An 18,244-nucleotide genomic window follows, 5' to 3' on the forward strand; every position below is an offset into this window, starting at 1 on the left:
AAATAATCAAGGAGTTCACCCAAAAATCCTGGGCTACATTTCCTGTTCCAGCCTTCAGTGGTGACCTCTCTATTATGTCTTCAAGAGCAGAGTTTTACAAAATGTGAGCTCAAATTGAGTCTTAACACAACAGATACAAAACAACAGGAGTTTACTTGAATCCCTCAAGTCTCTCTGTCTCAGCACTACTTGCCTCCATCTCTGTCATTCAGTGGATTTTAAGCCAATCGACACTTGTCTTTTCATCTTCTCCTTCAGGCTCTCTAGCTTCCGGCCTCTGTCCATTCAAATCCTTTCTGAGCGTTAAAAAATCACTATTAAACGTCTTTGGGTATGGTGGCCACCTATATTATAACGGAAGGGACCATCGGCGCCTTAGAAATCCCCAAAACAGTCGTTCTATGTTTACACAGAAACACTGTAAAAATCTGCCCAAACGGCTTTTATCAGATCTGAAATATTATTAATTCCGCCCTATAATCCTTTCAGATCCATCTTCGGGTGCTATCACAAGTGATCATCGATCCAACGATTGTTATTAATTTCGGGTGGCTTACGCGCACGGAGATTACCCGCCCAAAAATATGGTTTTCTCTCTCCGGCGCCGAGCCATGTGGCGGCCAGTGTATGGGCTCAGGCGGAGCTTGTCCAATACCGCTTACCGCCTGAGGCTCGCCCGAAAACCCGCTCGTTACAGAAGTCAAAATATATACCGCTGCATATATAAAGCCTTTCAGGTCTGTTTTATCGCTCCATTCGCATTTCCTTTGATTTTCGTTTATTTAACGAAAATGCGAATTTACATAGGAAAAACCCTTTTTCCGAAACTCAAAATATATTAAATTTCATCCATAACCCCGTCGGGTCTGGCTATCGCAAGTCACATTTGTATCGGCCCCGCTCCTTTTTATCACTCCGATGCAATATTGCGATATCACAATCACATATCGCATAGTCCCCGGGCCTTTGGTAAGCGCTCCCTTGTATTTTGCCGATGCGATATCATGAGTTAACCTGGGCCGTCGATCTGCACGCTTGATCGATGGTCCTTGTTGACTCGCACTGATTGTTGTCGCAACTTTCATATGGTAGCCTCCAATAGCCTCCGCTTGCCATCTCCGATTGCGATATGCTGATTGGATCTGGACCATTGATCGGCCAGATCCGATGGCTCCTGTGCATCGTTGTTCAAGCCTCTGATAGCTCTATTTTCACTATTTCTTCATGTTTTTCAGGCCCGATAGTGTAATCTGCCATTTTTAAAAGTTCATCCTTTGCGAAAGTTTTTTGATTTTTGAAGACTTAGAGGGTTTTTAGGATCCATTTTGGATCAGCGGAGCGACGTTTTCTCAAGGGACCGCAAGGTAAGTATATTAAATCTTTGAACACTTGGATTAAGATGCTATTGTGTGGAAAGTGGGTTATGCGAATAAATTAATTTTTGGAACTACGCAAAGCGGGAAGATCTACAGAAGCAGAAGTATTGAAGAGTTGGAAATAAGTCCCCTAATTTCACCCTCGCGGAAGAGTGCGGAAGAGCTTGCGAAGGTTTCTCCGAGAAGCGCGGTCAGTTTAATAAGACAACGAATTCCGCATTTACCACCTCCACCAAAAGTTGGTTTTTAAGCATCGGTCAAGTGAGGATACAACTTCCTCACTTGTCCAATCTCTATCCATCATGCACTGCTTGGCTTTGAACCTTTGAGTCCAATTCTCAGGTACTCAACATCCCCTCTGTGCGTAGTTCTCACCTTCCTGTCCAGAATTGTGTCTTCCTGCAACTCATTGAGATATTCAGGCAACAGATCATCAATAGAAGGCATCTGACTTTGCTCTTATGGATCTTCAATCAATGAAGGTTCATATAGTCTCAAGTTCTTTGCATTAACGACTAAACATATATGCATATAAGCTGGAAAATCAAGGCGAAAAGCATTTTCACCAATTTTCTCAAGTATCTTGAAAGGCCCATACCTTATTGGTTTCAGCTTATTACCTTCACCTTGCATTCTGTCTTTGCTTATGTACAACCAGACTTGATCACCAACTTGGAAGTTATGCTCAATTCGATGCTTGTCATTCCTTGCCTTGTACTTGGCCTAGCTTCTTTCCAGTTGTTCTTGCACTACCTGGTGAATTTCTTGGATCTGTTCAATGAACTTGGTTGCCTTGTCCACATCACTGTGTCCATCAACTACTATGTCTTTACCAAAGACAAAATCCAAGGGACTTCGGTATAAAACCAAAACAAGTCTCAAAAGGAGATCTTTGTGTAGAAGAGTGCTTAGCACGGTTGTAAGCATGTTGCAATAACACAAATGTTCATCCCAAAGCTTGGAATGCTTGTTGCAATAGCCTCTGAGCAACTGGATCACTGTCCTATTGACCACCTCTGTTTGACCATCTGTTTGTGGATGAAATGTTGTGCTCTTCTTCAATCTGGTGTCCATCAACTCCCATAGACTTGACTAAAACTTCCCAACAAATTGGGAATCTTGATCAGATACAATAGAAGTGGGTAACCCAAAATGAACCCATACATGCTGAAAGAACAACTTTGTTGTTTGTTCAGCTGTAACCTGCTTGTTACAATGTATCAAAATACACATTTTGCTGAACCTATCCACAATAACATATAAATAATCATGACCTTTTCTAGATTTTTTCAATCCCCCAACAAAGTCCATGGAAACACTTTCCCAAGGACGAGAAGGAACTAGAAGTGGAGTGTACAAGCCTAATTTTCTATTGCTGGGCTTGCTTGTGGCGCACATGGTACACCCTTTAATATATCTAGAAACTATTTCATGCATTCTTGGCCAATAACAAAACCTTTGCAGTTGTGCAACTGTTTTACTTACACCAAAATGACCTGATATTAGAGAAGTATGTGCTTCTCGGATTATGTTAACTCTTTCAGTTTGAGGAATGCATAACTTTCCCAAATGATATAAGAGTTGGTCCTTAACATGATAATCCAATTCTTCTACTTGTTTGCCATGACTTAAAGTTTCATATACATCTTTAAAATCTACATCTTGAGCATATTGTTCAATGTAGCTTTCATGCAATACTGAGTTATGCTTAAGTATAGTAGATGCATTTATGATTGGTCTTGATAGCATATCTGCAACCTTATTGTGTATGCCCTTCTTATATCTAATGACAAGATGAAACTGCTATAGAAAACCCATCCACCTATAGTGTCTTGATTGCTGCAATTTAGTTTGTGAGTGTAAATAATGAAGTGGTTGATGATTTGTATGTATAATTTTTTCTTTGCCCATTAGATAATGTTTCCACTTTTTCACACTCTGTACTAATGCATACAATTCTTTATCATATGTGGGATAATTAACTATAGCAGAAGTAAATGTCTCAGAATGATAACATATGGGTTTACCGTGTTGCATCAACACTGCTCCCATGGCATAGTCAGTGACATCTGTTTCAACCCCAAATGGTTGTTGAAGATCTGGCAGTGCTAGTACTGGTGTTGTACTAATTTTTTCTTTCAAGGTGTCGAAGGATTTCTACTGTTTTCCTCCCCAATGAAACACCTTGTTCAATCTTGTTAAAGCATGTGAGGGAGCTACAATCGGAAAAGTTAGCAATAAACTTTCTCCAATATTGTGCTGCTCTTAGGAAACTCCTAACTTCTGTAGTAGATTTGGGTTTAGGCCAGTTCACAATGACTTCAACCTTAGAGGGATCTATCTTCAATTCACCACCCCCTACAATATGACCCAAATAATTTAAAGATGTTTTGCCAAATTCAAATTTTGATAACTTCACATAGAGATTTTCTCTTTTCAAAACATCTAAAGTCTGCTTTACATGCTTCAAATGTTCTTCCTGTGTTTTACTGAAAACATGTCATCTAAATATACAATTACAAAATCATCAATAAAAGGTCGGAGTACATCATTCATAACTCTCATGAAAGGGGCAAGAGCATTAGTTAAGCCAAAAGGCATAACCAACCATTCATACAGCCCTTGCTTTGTCTTGAAAGCAATCTTCCATGCATCTTGTTCTGCAACCCTGACTTGATGATAGCCACTACGCAAGTCTAACTTGGAAAATTAAACTGCTTCTTTCAGCTGATCTAATAGATCATCAATGTGAGGAAGAGGATAATGATTCTTGATCATTATTTTATTCAGTGCTCTGTAATCAATGCACATCCTCCACGAACCATCTTTCTTTCTCACCAACACAATTGGAGATCCACATGGTGATGTGCTTGGTCTTATGAACCCTTTATCGAGCAGCTCACGTACCTGCTTCTTGATCTCTGCATTCTCTAAAGCGGATAACTTGTACATTCTGATGTTAGGAAATGGAGCATCTTGCTGCAAATGAATATCATGTACTATTTCCCTTTTCGGTGGCAGACCTTTAGGTTCTTGAAATAGGATATCATATTCTGAAACAAATTTTTTAAATCAACTTTATGTTTACCATCACAACCTTCAAATACATTGGTTTTATCAGGTTCTTTTCCTTTACAACCATTAGTAAAAATTGTTTGCATGAATTTACAATTCTTTTCATCTGCCCCGAGTTTATGAGAGAGTAGTTATTTTTGAGTTTATGAGCTCTTACAATATATTCTATTCCATATTTAGTGAGTTGATACTTATTTTCATCTCTATAGAAAATGGCTTTTCTATCATACAAGTAAGGACTTCCTAAAACAATACCACATATATCCAAGGGGACTATATCTAATTCAACCTCATCTACAAATGTTGACCCAATAGCAAACCTAAGTTTACATTGTCTAGTCACTTGTAGCTTTGCTTTATCACATACCCAACCTAATGGATATGGCTTCTTGTGAGGTGTTGTTAGTAAGCCCAACTTCTTTACAATTTTTTCAGAAATCAAGTTTACCTTTGATCCACTATCAAATAAAGTATCAATCTTTTGGTGCTTGGAAATAACTCTAATATGAAAAGGCTCATGTCTTTTCCTCTCATTATCTTCATTATCAATAGATTGAGCAGAATTACTTGTAGATGCTTCAGAATTTTTACCTTTTATACCTGTGGCTATGACTGTTGTTTCATCACCTGAGTCTGACCCCAAGTCTTTCTAAATAGCAGCAACAATCTTCTTCTTCTTACCACCAAACTTCTTAGGTTTCAGCTCTAGATGCAAAGACCAGCAGTGTTCATCATCGTGTCCATCCTTCTTGCAGTGAGTGCATGAAGGTTTGTCTTTCTGTACAGTGTTTGTCTTCCTCTCCTTCCATTTTTTCTTCTTCTTTTCCTTGTTCTTGCTTGCAGAGGGTTTTGATGATCCCCCAATCTCTGGGTTCACATTCTTGCCTCTAGCCTCTAGATGTGTAGCCTGAACTGATACATCATCTAGGCTAGTGGGGTTAAACATGAGAATGGTGTGCTTCAAATAGCTATGCAAACCACCTATATACTTCAACAAAGTTTCAGGTGAGTCTAGAGAAATGCCTAGAGTTAAAGCTCTTTTTCTAAATTCCTGGGTATAACTTTGTACACTTTGGCCCTTTAATTGGTGAAGAGTTTGCTAACTCATCATTGCTTGCTGCATATAAGCTAGTGGATAGAATTGTTTTTAAATGGCAGAAACAAATTCATTCCAGGTAGAAATTTTTTTACCATGCTTCTTCAAATCAGCTTGTGTCTTGCCTTCCCACCACACTAGGGCAGTTCCTCCAAGGCGAAGACTAGCCAGTTGAATTTTTCTCCTCTCCATATCAATGTTCTGCACCCTGCAATATACATCAATCTATCTAATCCAGTTATCTAGCTTTTTTGCATTTAATTCTCCATCATAGATTGGCAAATCAAATTTCACATCTAGTTTAATCAAAGATGTTTTCTTCTTTTTCTTTTCAGGGCTAGGAGATGAGGATGATGGAGATGATGAGGGAGGAGGCTTTTCCCCTTTCCCTTTGCCCTCTGGGGCATCTAGAGAAGGTTCCTCTGCTCCGTTGTCTTGTTTGGGTGTTGAATTACTTTCACCTAGACCTTTCTTAAATTCTCGATACATCTCTTCCACCATGGCTCTCATGGTCATGAAACTATCCATGAACTGAGATTTTGATTCCAATGGGGTTTGTTCTTCCATTCTCTTGCTAGGATAGACTCTTCCAATTTCTGGAATAGCCTCAACAAGTTCTCCTTCTCCTAGTTTGAGCTTTGACCTAGTGAGCATTCAACAATCCAGCACCAGCTTGTCTAACCTTAGCAAACCTAAAGCTCTAATACCACTTGATCTGAAAATGAAATCTTAGATTACTTTTAAGGTATTACAGACTCATGTGCATGGATTTTCCTATATTACTTAGTGCAACGAATCGATAAGATTGCGAATAATATAAACAATGAGCAGTTAAAGAAACATAATAGACATACACACATAACATAGCCAAATAATCAAGGAGTTCACCCAAAACTCCTAGGCTACGTCTCCTGGTCCAGCCTTCAGTGGTGACCTCTCTATTATGTCTTCAAGAGCAGAGTTTTACAAAATGTGAGCTCAAATTGAGTCTCAACACAACAGATACAAAACAACAGGAGTTTACTTGAATCCCTCAAGTCTCTCTATCTCTATGTTCACTCTGTCTCATCACTGCTTGCCTCTGTCTCTATCATTCAGTGGCTTTTAACCCAATCAATGCTTGTCTGTTCATCTTCCCCTTCGAGCTCTCTCGCTTCCAGCCTTTTTCTGTTCAAATCCCCTTTGAGTGTTAAACTATCAATGTTAAATGTCTTTGGGAATGGTGGCCACCTATCTTGTAACGGAAGGGACCATCGACGCCTTAGAAATCCCCAAAACAGTAATTCTCTATTTACGCAGAGAATACATAAAAACACTGTAAAAATCCACCCAAACGCCCTTTATAGGATCTGAAATATTATCAATTCCACCCTATAGTCCTTTTGGATCCGTCTTTGGGCACTATCGCAAGTGATCGTCGATCCAACGATTGTTATTGATTTTGGGTGGCTTACGCGCACGGAGATTACCCGCCTGAAAAGGTGGTTTTCTCTCTCCGGCACCAAGCCACATGGCGGCCAGTGTATGGGCTCGGGCGGAGCCCATCCAATACTACTTACCGCCTGAGGCCTGCCTGAAATCCCGCTTGTTATAGAAGTCAAAATATATATACCGTTGCATATATAATCCCTTTCGGGTCCATTTTATCGCTCCATTCGCATTTCCTTTGATTTTCGTGTATTCAACAAAAATGCGAATTTACATAGGAAAAACCCTTTTTCCAGAACTCAAAATATATTAAATTTCATCCATAACCCCGGCGGGTCCGGCTACCGCAAGTCGCATTTGTATCGGCCCCGCTCCTTTTTATTGCTCCGATGCGATATTGCGATATCACAATCGCATATCGCATAGTCCCCGGGCCTTTGGTAAGCACTCCTTTGTATTTCGCCGATGCGATATCGCGAGTTAACCTGGGCCTTCGATTTGCGCACTTGATCGATTGTCCTCGTTGACTCGCGCTAATCACTGTCGCAACTTTCATATGGTTGCCTCCGATAGCCTCCGCTTGCCATCTCCGATTGCGATATGCCGATCGGATCTGGACCGTTGATCGGCCAGATCCGACAGCTCCTGTGCATCATTGTTCAAGCCTCCGATAGCTCTATTTTTCACTATTTCTTCATGTTTTTCAAGCCCGATAGTGTAATCCACCATTTTTAAAAGTTCATCCCTTGCAATATTTTTTTGATTTTTGAAGACATAGAGGTTTTTAGGATCCATTTTGGATCAGCGGAGCGACGTTTTCTCAAGGGACTGCGAGGTAAGTATATTAAATCTTTGAACACTTGTATTAAGATGCTATTGTGTGAAAAGCGGGTTATGTGAATAAATTAATTTTTGGAACTACGTGAAGCGGGAAGATCTACAAAAGTGGAAGTATTGAAGAGTTGGAAAATAGTACCTTAATTTCACCCTCGTAGAAGAGCGAGGAAGAGCTCGTGAAGGTTTCTCCGAGAAGTACAGTCAATTTAATAAGACAGCGAATTCCGCGTTTACCACCTCCACCCACACTACCACCCGTGTCATCCCCTTCACCTCCATCTCCACCCACTCCACCTCTGCCACCACCACAGTTTAGTAACACAAGTGCGATCAAACTATTGGTATTCAAAGGAGTAGGGAATGAAGATCTAGACCAATTATGGTTTGTGGTAATAGTAGTATGGGAAGAATAGGGCGTCGTGGATGATAGTATTAAAAATGCCATACTGGTGAGCGCGCTGTAGGATCGCACATTAACGTGGTATATCAAGCATTCTAATGACCACCTGAACGCAGGAATTACAGAGATCCAGGCTGTGCTGAACAAGGAATTTAGCAGGCCAAAGTCAGAAACACAATCAATCATTGGGTTTAAGGAGATCACGATGCTCCCAGGTGAGACCCCCTGGGATATGGAACAAAGGCTAAAAAGTATGATCCGCGAGGCTAATATGACATTAACAGATGCACATTATCGCGCATGGTTTGTGGCCTCACTTACGCCGCACTTAAGGACGGTGTTGTCACAGCAAAAACTTTCCACCCAGGCCGAACTATTGGAGATGGCAATGAGATTGCATGAGACCCCTATATAAGACTGTGGGTTGGGAGTCCAAAAAATCCATGCACAATTGCAGAATCTATGTCTGGAAATGAAAATTTTGAAATAGGACAGCACACCTCGGCCGGAGGTGCGCGAGGGAGTATGGTGCATAAAATGCAAAGGCCAAGGGCATGACAAGGATCACTGTCTAGTGTTCGCAAACTACTTGGAAGGAGGAGGGCCAATGCCGTTAAGACCAGAGGCACAGGCAGGGCCGAGCACGACATCTGCATTATGGTGCGTGATTTGCCAGATAGGAGGAAAACACACCACGGATAATTGTCATCTGTTGCAGAAGTATACGCAGACGTCCCAGCAATTTTTTTGTAATTTCTACAGGTCGGTAGGTCATGACGAACGCACCTGCCGAAGCTATGAACTAATGATGGATCAGACTCCTGCTTACAGGGTGCAGAGAGAAATGCGAGCCCTCGACCCAAATACAGGGATGGCGTGAGTTGGGTTCTAGGGGTGTGGTCGGGGTCGAGGCGGACTGGGACTAGGAAGAGGTCGTGGACAAATAATTTGTTACAATTGCGGAGGGCCAAGGCATTATGCCCACGATTATACAAGCTCGAAAAGAATATCATGTTGGTACTATACTCAATTTGATCATGAGGCATAAGACTACCCTTCGCTGATAGCGAGGATACGCGAAAAGGGGGTACTCCAGCCCCCTCCAACCCAAAAGTTACAAATGATGAGGTTTGAGCTACGCGAAGAAGACCCAAATGTAAACATGATGCTTAGGAGTGGTATGACCACAGGAGATGATAAAGTTGAGCAACCAGAAGAAATCGCATGGGTTCACAAGGCTCCTACAAAAGAACCTAAATTTGATTTAGAATGTGTGAAGGAGACATTTTTGGAAGCTAAGAAGAGCTTCACGAAGGTGTCCACTTCAGGTAGTAAGGATCAACTAGAACCAGGGATGGATCCTTCAATGCTCACTACCTTTCTGGAGACATGCATGAAACTGCTGTGCGATAGAAAGGCAGCCAAATGACTACAGGAACTTATCACTAGGTGCGTGGGGTCAGGAGAACCGTGCGTGGTGGGGAAACTTGGAAAGCATGCATTGTGCATCGGAAGGGAAATGAGGTTGACTGCGCAAATCGGTGAGTATGAAATGGATCAGGTAATCCTAGATATGGGTTTGGATGTGAACGTACTACCAAAGAAAACATGGGAACACATGGGTAGGCCCACGTTACAATGGTCCCCTATTTAGTTACGAATGGTGAACCAACAGAAGATTTTAGCCATGGGACGATTACAAGGGGTAACAGTCGATATTGAAGGTACGAGCACATAGGCGGATTTTGAAGTGATAGAGGTTGTCGATGACAGCAATCCCTATCCCGAACTACTAGGAATAGATTGGGCTACCGATATGAACGGAGTCATAAATCTAAAGAAGCGCAAAATGATCTTTGAGAAAAAGTCGCTACGTGTAATAGTACCACTAGACCCAGCCGAAGGAGTGCGCTACACTAAACCAGTGCACGACGACGATAGTGATGACGATCTCGATTGTATCTACAAGATAACTATGCAAGGAGAGGATTGGGTGAATCCGACTGTAGATGGAAGGATTTCATGGGAGCGCGGAAGCTCCTGCACTTCGGATTTAGATGAAGAGATAGAGAGATGGTAGAATCAACTGCACGAAGTAACAACACTGAACTGCAACATGATGATCAGATCATTGCGTTGCGTGAAAACAAAGGCAAGGGAGCTGCCGATGTATGATGGGTTGTCATCAATGGATGAATTTCTGAGCAAATTTGAAAGCGCAGTACCAGAATAACAACGGTTCGATGCACCGAAGTGGTCACTGTGCGCAACACCCACACGATGGTGGGGTACGCATCAAGGAAATTTTGAGGACTGGCGCAGATGTAGAAGGATGATGCGCCTGTGTTTTGGAAAACCAAAAATACGGCTAGTAGACAAATATGATGGATGAGATGATCCATGCACTCACCTCATGAAATGGACCAAGGTCTACAGGGAAGAGCCACAGCCTGAATGGGTACATTTATTCTACCATACCTTGGACATCATACCCATGAATTGGTATACTGAGACAGAGCTACGCCATGGTACGGGCGAATGGGATGTCTTGCGCAAGGGATTTTTGTTAACGTTCACATTTGAAGATTGTTGGTCGGATACTGTTGATGATGCGCTACAAGCAGTAAAAGCCGCTATCTTCAAAATACCACAGGAGCCAATGGGCGTACTTCAGCCAGAATGGGCGACATAGTTAAGCAGCGCACTGGAGTGTTATAACATGAATGTTGAAGAGGATGATGAGGATCCCCAGAACATTAATATTTCAGAAACGGAAGGTTGTAGCGAGGTTCGCAGACCATCACTTGAAGACCCCGACATCACCGCACCGCTAAAGATGAAGCAGGTCAACATTGGAATGGAGGTAGAGCCGAAGTACGCAATGCTTGGGGACTATTGGGATGATGCCACGATCGATAAGGTCGCTGAGTTACTCCGCGAATACCAAGACTTGTTCCCGACCAAAATTACAGACTTAAAATGGATCGTTGGAAATTTAGGGATGATGAAGATCACCGTGAAACCCGACATGAAGCCAGTTAAGCAACGGCCTTACTGCTTGAATCCAAAGTACAAAGAAAAGGTCCGCGATGAATTAGACAAAATGCTCACAGCCGGAATCATTGAACTAGTGGAAGAATCTGATTGGGTGAGTCCTATGGTAGTACAGGAGAAAAAACAAAAGGGTGAAATAAGAATATGCGTAGACCTTAGGAAGCTTAACGATGCCTATGTACATGATCCATTCCCAACACCAATCATAGATGAAGTACTGGAGAATGTTGGTAGTCGGGAAGCATACTCGTTCACAGATGGATTCTTAGGGTACCATCAGATCAAGATCGCGCCGGAAGATAGGAGCAAAACGACCTTCGCAATAGAATGGGGCTACTTTCAATACACCGTGATGCTGTTTGGACTGAAGAACATGCCAACTATATTTTCACGCACCGTGGTAGCCGCGTTCAAAGAATACATCCACAAGTTTTTGTAGGTCTATCTGGATGATTGGACTGTTTTTGGATTAGTTAAGGACCATGTCACGATCTTACATTTGATGCTGGATACTTGCCGCCGACAATAGATTGCGTTGAACCTGAAGAAGTGCACATTCCTCGTTCCCTTTGGAAACCTGCTAGGACATGTGGTCTGCAAACAAGGACTGATGGTGGACCTTGCGAAGATTTCCGTTATCCTGAATTTACAAGCACCGCGAAGCGTTAAACAATTGTGTGCTACCTTGGGACATACTGGATACTATAGGAAGTTCATCAAAAGTTATGCCCAAATAACTGCACCGATGGAAAAGCTATTGAAAAAAGATGTTACATATTGCTGGAATGATGATTGCATGAAGAGTTTGGATGTCCTAAAGGGGAAACTAGCCTCCCTGCAAATCTTGGTCTTCCCGAAATGGGACTTGGAATTTCATGTACATGTTGATGTGTTGTGTATCGCATTGGGAGCCATACTCACACAGGAAGACGCAGAGGGTGTAGATCACCCGATTGCATTTGCGAGTCGAAGATTGTCCAAAGCAGAAAATAACTACTCCACCACTGAGCATGAGGGGTTGGAAATGGTGTACGTGCTCCAAAAATATTGACACTATTTACTTGGAGGACATTTCAAGATGTATACCGACCATTCCATGTTGAAATACCTGGTGAACAAGCCTGTGTTGAGGGGTGAATATGAAGATGGCTTTTATTGTTTCAAGAATATTATTTTGAGGTCATAGTCAAGCTGGGACGCTTAAACGCAGGACCAGACCACTTGTCATGAATTGAGATGGGCGAGGAACCAACAAATTTGGAGGGACTACCTGATGCACAGCTCTTTGCAGTGTCCATCGCAGACGGACACTTCGAAGATATAATCCATTTTCTAACAATAGGGACTGCACCAAAGGAGTACTCAATCCAACAAAAGAAAGAATTGGTGGTGCACGCGGCGCACTTTTTTGTCATCGCGAGGCACCTCTACAAGATGGGCAACGATGAGTTATTGCGAAGATACGTACCCGAATTTGAACAAGGTTAGATCATCGTGGAAGCACATGGGGGCACTGCAGGAGGACACTATACAGGACGCGTGATCGCACAGAAGATTCTTCGTGTAGGATTATGGTGGCCGACCCTGCACCAAGATTCAAAAGCGCATTATAAGTCTTGCGATATATGTCAAAGGACGGGAAAACCATCATGAAGGGATGAGATGCCACTAAATCCCCAAAGGACACTGCAACCGTTTGAGAAATGGGAAATCGACTTTGTGGGCCCGATCAAACCTCAGGGAAAGATGAGTGCATGCTACATCATCACCGCGACAGAGTACCTGACATGATGGGCGGAAGCATAGCCGGTCAAGGATTGCACGGCTGCTACGGCTGCAAAGTTTTTGTTCGAAAACATGTTGACACGATTTGGCTGTCTGAAAATCTTAATGAGTGATTGCAGAACACATTTCCTAAATGAAACCATTAGCGCGCTCATAGAAGAGTTCGAGGTGTATCATCAAAAAAGTACACCGTACTACCCACAAGCCAATGGGACAGTAGAGGCATTCGATAAAATACTGGAGACTGCGCTGACCAAAGTGTGTAACACGTAGCAGAACAACTGGGACCTACGCGTACCTGCTGTGTTATGGGTGTATAGGACAACGTGCAAGAAATTGACGGGACAGACACCCTTCCGATTGGTCTATGGTAAAGAAGCAGTCATGGCGATGGAATACATCGTACCTAGTCTGCAAATAACAGCACTCACAGGCATGACAGACCACGAAGCTCTGGACAAAAGGCTCGCACAATTAGAACAAATCGAGGAAGAACATTTTCTGGCTAGATTTCATCAGTAGGTACAAAAGCAGCATGAAAAGGCCTGGCACGACCGCCATATCAAATTTCACACCTTCAAGGTAAACGACGTAGTGCTACTGTATGACAACAAGTTTGAAAAATTTCCTGGAAAATTCATAATGCACTAGCTGGGACCATATGTGGTAAAGGAGGTCACACATGGAGGTGCGGTCCAGCTAGTCAAACTCAATGGAGAACCCTTCCCAGGAAAAGTAAACGGAAGTCGCTTGAAACCCTACATGAGGGGGTCGACTCTCTGACTAACCGACCGAAGCACAGTCTTCGTAACATGAGGAGCTAGACAAGGGCGCAGGACTATAAACACACGCACCAGAAGCTGGTACCCAAGAAAGGACACAATTCAGATGTGGATGATTCAGAAGAAAGAATGCAACAGGTCCAGCAAACCGCAGAATAGTGCACCGCGGACCTCCGGGCAGTATGGGACCAGTTGGAGGGGCTCCGTGCCAAGATCACCGCACCAGTAGAGTGACTCGGGACGAGTCACAATGATTGTGTTGGGGGCCTGTTGGGCATGGAATCCCCCCACAGCATGTTTTGGGGTTCAAAACCCAAGTTTTGGTCAAAGGTTGTGTAAGACTTCACGAATTGCAGGCACGGAGTGTGAAGTAGAGGTTAAGTCATAGGGTTGTCTGCCCTAAAGTAATGTAATGTAATGGAAAGTCATGTCGGCCCACCCATGGTCCGCGGACCATGGGATTGTATAAATAGAGTGAGGCTCTAAGTTGTAAAGAGAGTGAATAGCTAAGGAATAAGAAATAAGAGTACGAATGGTTGGAGCTTAGAGTAGGATTCTAAGTGTATTGGGTCGTAGTAGTAGGAAGAGGCTTTGCAGCTGAGTGCGCAGGGCAATGTCGGGTCTGTAATTGGGATTGAAGATTAATAAAGAGAAGTTGATTCTCATATCTGTGTATTTGATGTACATTTCATTCTTTATGTTTATATTGGTTTATGTGTCGTGCACACTGATATGATTGTTGAATATGTTGTAATAACCATTACTCTTACACACACAAGTTAAGTAATTGAGTAATTAGCAAAGGAACTTGGGTATTATACGGGTCATGCCCCGAGTAGGGCTACACAGAAACAACAACACAGGTTGCGCAGGAATAACAAGTATGCATAGCGACGTGCATTCAGGGTCAAACCGCGAACCTCCAGAAGCCCATCAGACATCCCCAGGGTGCGGAAACCTGGTTCTAGCACCCTCCCATACTACTTTGGGTGAGACCTCAGTCCGCGCTTCGCAGACTGCTGGCGAAAGGGCTAGTAGTACTAGGATTTGCTTGGCTAAATCACCTCTGAACCTGGGTCAGGCCCATACAAGCCAACATGACAACAAGTGGGAAAATAACTACCATACATCAACCATGTATCAGGTAATGTGGTGAAGGATGATGGTGTCAAATGGAAGGACTACCACATGTCAACTATATGGATAGATATTGAGACATGAGCTGGTGAAATCTTCCAAGGGCCATAACTTTAAACTTGGAGTTTAGAATGATGTAAAATTCATACCGTTGGAAAGCTCTTGATGAGTAGGAGATGATGGTGACACATTGGGGGTTAGGTATTTTACAAAGTAGTACTAGAAATTAGGTTGCAACATTGGGCCTACTTAAGAGTGAGAGTAGAATATATATGATGGTCTACATGAGTGGGCGTTGATGTGACAATATGATTTTTACTATGGTTTAATAAAATTTTGATGCACATATTGGCAGAGAGAAATACAAGTAGATTTAGTGGATAATCCAAGATCTTACAACCATGAAAATGGGAAGGTTATAAGAATGAGCCCTAATAATGTTGAAACAAATTCAAATGGTCATGTGGAGGATAGAGCAAAGGACAAAATATTAACTAATATTGTGAGAAGCCTTAAGGTTGGTAATGAAATATTGCTAGTATCCCAATGATATGTATTGAATAATTATATTTTCTTCAGCCATCTTGATTCTTTCAGGGTGGGAAAATTAGAGAGATCATCTTACAAAAGCAGTTCTAGTGGTGGGGCCCAATTTGGAGAATTGGAGTCAAAAACATTTTTGGGCTACTTTGAGGCCTTAAATTATGTTTTTTTGGGGTAAAAATTTTCCAATTGAGTGCGACATCCCTTAGCACTATTCTATAGTTAAATACCTTTCCAATGGATAGAATTGTGTCAATTCAAGTTTGGATGCAAAATTTATGCCTCCCAGAAGTTGTCCTATCGTTATTGACCACCATAATCTGAAAGGATGTCTTGTCAAGCCCATTACACATGGAAAAGGGGATACCCACATGGGAACTATGAGAGATACTATAGAAAAAATTATTTGTAACTCATATTGAGGGTTGAATGGGTTAGTTTAACCCCTAGCTTGCTATTGGGTTGTGTTATAACTAAGCCACTAGGAGGAAAAGGGGTTTGATTCTATGCTAGTGCAATTTGTTCCATAATAGAGTGGAGTAATCTAGAGTCGATAGAGAGAGGGAAGAACTGAGAGATTTTGTGTTTTGTAGTAGTTCGGGGGCCACAGGGATCACTCCTTTGTATTTGCACCAATTTCATTCATAGAAAGAGAGAGTAGAGTAGCTTCACCTTTCAGTTGTGTTTTATTGACCCAAAAGGGTTTCCCGGGTCATATCTTGGTGTTATTGTGGTTTACGAGTGATTGATTTATCTATTTTCTATTTTTTTGTTTTATATATTGCATGTATAAGTAGAAAATAGTAATTTAACAAATCTAGAAAATATAAAGAAAATTAACCCTCATAGTATAGATTTTATATTTTCATATATGATTATTAGATATGTTGGGTTGAATTGTCTAGTATAATATCCATGATAGTTAATGGATTATATTGGTATTAAAATATGTTTATTTGGGTGTATTGTGTGGATTTTCAAGGGATCATATCGATTTAAGCATAAATTTATAAAAACCCAATCATTGACGAAAAATCTAGTTTTAATAACCCTCGAGATCTGGTAGAGGAAATATTTGCAAGACTAGAAGAGTAGGTTGTGGATATCAAATGTAATATGAACCTCCTTATAGCATCTCTAGAAAATGATATTTCAATTAGAGAAGATGAAGGTTCTAAATCAAACGTCAGATCATAGGGGAAATGAGGGGATTAGGAAGAACCAAAGGAGTCTAAGAGAGAAACAAAAAAAGAAGTTTGAGTGTCATGAACCATTCACAATCCCTATTTAAGATGGAATCAAAGGTCAACATCAATCCATATCAAGGTGAAATAGATGCTATGGAATTAAATCATTGGTTTCAACAATTAGAGGTTTATTTTAGTGTCCACCACATAAAGGTGGAATTGAAAATATCTTTCACTCATTTGAAACTAGAGGGTCATACCTTAACTTGGTGGGAAATCCACAAAGAAACCTTGAGGTTGGAGGGAGATACCAAATAACTAAGTGGGAATATTTAAAAACTATTGTAAAGTCCCAATTCTACCCCATTGGGTATGTATAGGACCAATGGATTTTGTTTCATTACTTTAGGCATAGATAGGCGTAAAGTGTTGGAGTACATCACAAAATTCAAGAAGATGGAAATAATGTTGAGTATCTCTCCCAAGAACCTAGACATACTCCTCAAGTATCTAGGGGGTCTACACTGCCATCTACAGAAGTAAGTGATGTTTTTCAAACCAAGAATGGTGGATGAGGCTTGTGTACATGCACAATACCTGGAAAACATAGGCCAAAATAAAAGGAAGTCAAGTAGTTCAAATTAAAAGGGAAACAAGGAAGCTTCCAAAGAAGGGAAGAAGAAATGAAAAGAGGGGAAGGAAAAAAAGACAATAGCTACAACATACTAGTGCCAAGATCCCAACAACCACTATAACCATTGTAACTTGGATGGTCACACAGAGGATAAGTTCTAGAAACTACATCCATAGCTCAATTAGAAAAACTCGAAGAAGGATGATGGTGTCACTATTACAACACCCTCCAAATTTTGGAGCCCCCTTATGATCAATCCATCCTTCGTATCAAGCCATTAATGTCATTCTTAGTCATGTTTCTCAAGTGTTCAAGTATCCCCTTAATAATTCTAAGTGTCAAAGTGACTTGCTTTTACATGTTTATCTTGTGATGCCTGCATAGCAAACTTCTTATGAGCAAGGCTAGTAGTGAATGTGTATCCTTCCAAGTCAAGAATTTCATAGTCCTTGATGAAAGTGATTGCGTAGTGCCTAATCACAGCAACTGTGTAGTGCCTAATCATAGAAATTGTGCAATGCCTAATGATAGTAACTGCACAATCCCTAGAGATAAAGACTGTGGAATCCTTGTGGATAGTTCTTTCACAGTCGTTGATGTCAGTGCTTGCACATTTCCTAGAGATAGATATTATGCAATCTTTATGGATAGTGACTATGTGAGGGAATTTTGTGAAGTTAGTGATTGCGCACTCTTTGTCGACAGTGAGAGTGTACTTCTTCAAGTCATTCAATTCACTTTTGGCTCCTAGTTTCCCGATATGCATTAAGCGCACTCACTAGTATTAACTCTAATTGCATGTACACTCTCCCTATATAAAGAGCCTAGTCTAGATCTCATGCTTATATTCATCTTTCACTTTTGAGCTCTGTGCACTATTGGAGTAAAAGGAGAATTCCCTCACCCATGG

Source organism: Pinus tabuliformis, chromosome 4_1 (assembly GCF_031772625.1).
Source record: "Pinus tabuliformis cultivar Carrire ecotype Pingquan chromosome 4_1, CPIR1, whole genome shotgun sequence".
NCBI lineage: Eukaryota > Viridiplantae > Streptophyta > Pinopsida > Pinales > Pinaceae > Pinus > Pinus tabuliformis.